This window comes from Perna viridis, chromosome 1 (assembly GCF_037379345.1).
Source record: "Perna viridis isolate PV_CMFRI_1.1 ecotype Kerala chromosome 1, ASM3737934v1, whole genome shotgun sequence".
In the NCBI taxonomy this organism is placed as follows: Eukaryota; Metazoa; Mollusca; class Bivalvia; order Mytilida; family Mytilidae; genus Perna; species Perna viridis.
In genome coordinates, this window is record NC_142445.1 from 33425199 (window position 1) to 33426752 (window position 1554).

Here is a 1554-nt window from a genome sequence, read left to right on the forward strand (position 1 = left end):
AAGTAGCAATCATTAGTTGTTTATAATCATTAAAACAACTTGAAATAAAATGGGAAAAAAATTATAAGAAATTAAAATAATTACAAAATACCCTTGTTTACATGTACTTTAAAAAAAAAAAACCTTATGTCTTATCCATATGTTGGTGTCTCTTAAGCAGAATTGGAGCATTCCCATTCCCTGTCGCCATCATCATATTGTTCAAGTTTAATTTTATATAGAAAAGTAGAAAAATAAATCACTGGAGTGTCCTTGTTGTATTGTAGTAGGTTATAGATTTTCGTCGATTAGCCTTAATAGTATGGCACACAGCAATATTATTTATTGTTGGATAGAGCAGACGATGACATATCTATGTCGTCACTATCCATCGTGGTTAGGGGAGAATGAAAATTGGGTCAAAGGTCAAACACTCACATTTCTCCAAAAAATTATTTGCTTCTTCAAATGCGTATATGCATTTATTTAGTTTTTTTAAATCAAACACTAATATATCAAATAATACATTTTGTAGATAAACATCTAAAGTTTAGTGTTTAAACTCCTACGTAGGAAGCGTAAGGCACTGTAGCACATTGGTGAGTTTCCTACCCTGCGATCAATGACAAAAAATGTGCACTGATATACAAAATTAAGACATGATATAAGCCATCAAGCTAGGACACTGTACAGGTGCTTGCTGATTTACAAAAAGAACCAACCATGAAAAGTCCCCAATACGCTTCCGTAATTATATGAAATTCCGATTCTTGGAGTTTCCAATTCAAATTGCCTTACCTAAGCAAAATGACAACACGTGTAACGGACAGTAATGACATTAAAGTTTAGACTACATGCTAGTCTTTCCATTATCGAGAGACAAATATTAGAAATTATTTTATTAGATACTGTTATAATATTACAGTTTAACTTCAATTTTACAGAAAAAGGCAAGAAATAAGTGTTGTGAAATAAAGAACCTTAATTGTGTTCTTGTTATGTATTACATGTATAATAACGGTACCCGACTCAACCTTCCAAACCAAGATTTCTTTGGACTTACAGAAACCTTAAATGCAGTTAACAAATTTATGTTCACATGTACTTTATATACTGTAATTTGTATTGTTACATTGCATATATGTTTTAAAGTGAAAATCCACTTTTTTCGATATTTATACTAATAACATTCTAATTCTGATTCATATGCATATATCCAGATCATGGCAGACGGCAGAAATGCTCAAATACACCATATCGAGATTTGCATAGCTTAATCCACGTGGCTACATCACTTATTCATTATCGTGCCTTCTAATTGTTATGTCTTGTCGCAGGCTTTAGAAAAAAGTTTGAGTTTAAGTTTTATGACTATTTTTTTGTCAATGGGATGCGGTTTAATTTGTTAAATATCGGATGAAGGGAGCGTCTTTTTGTATAAGTCCGGCAACTGACGTTCGGTATAGAAATACCTCCGATTTCGAAGAGCGCTGTAAACAAGTTCAAGGTAACGTCAAGCCCGTACCGGTCGTTATATTTGTATATGTGTTATACTCGGCGTCACATAAATAACAT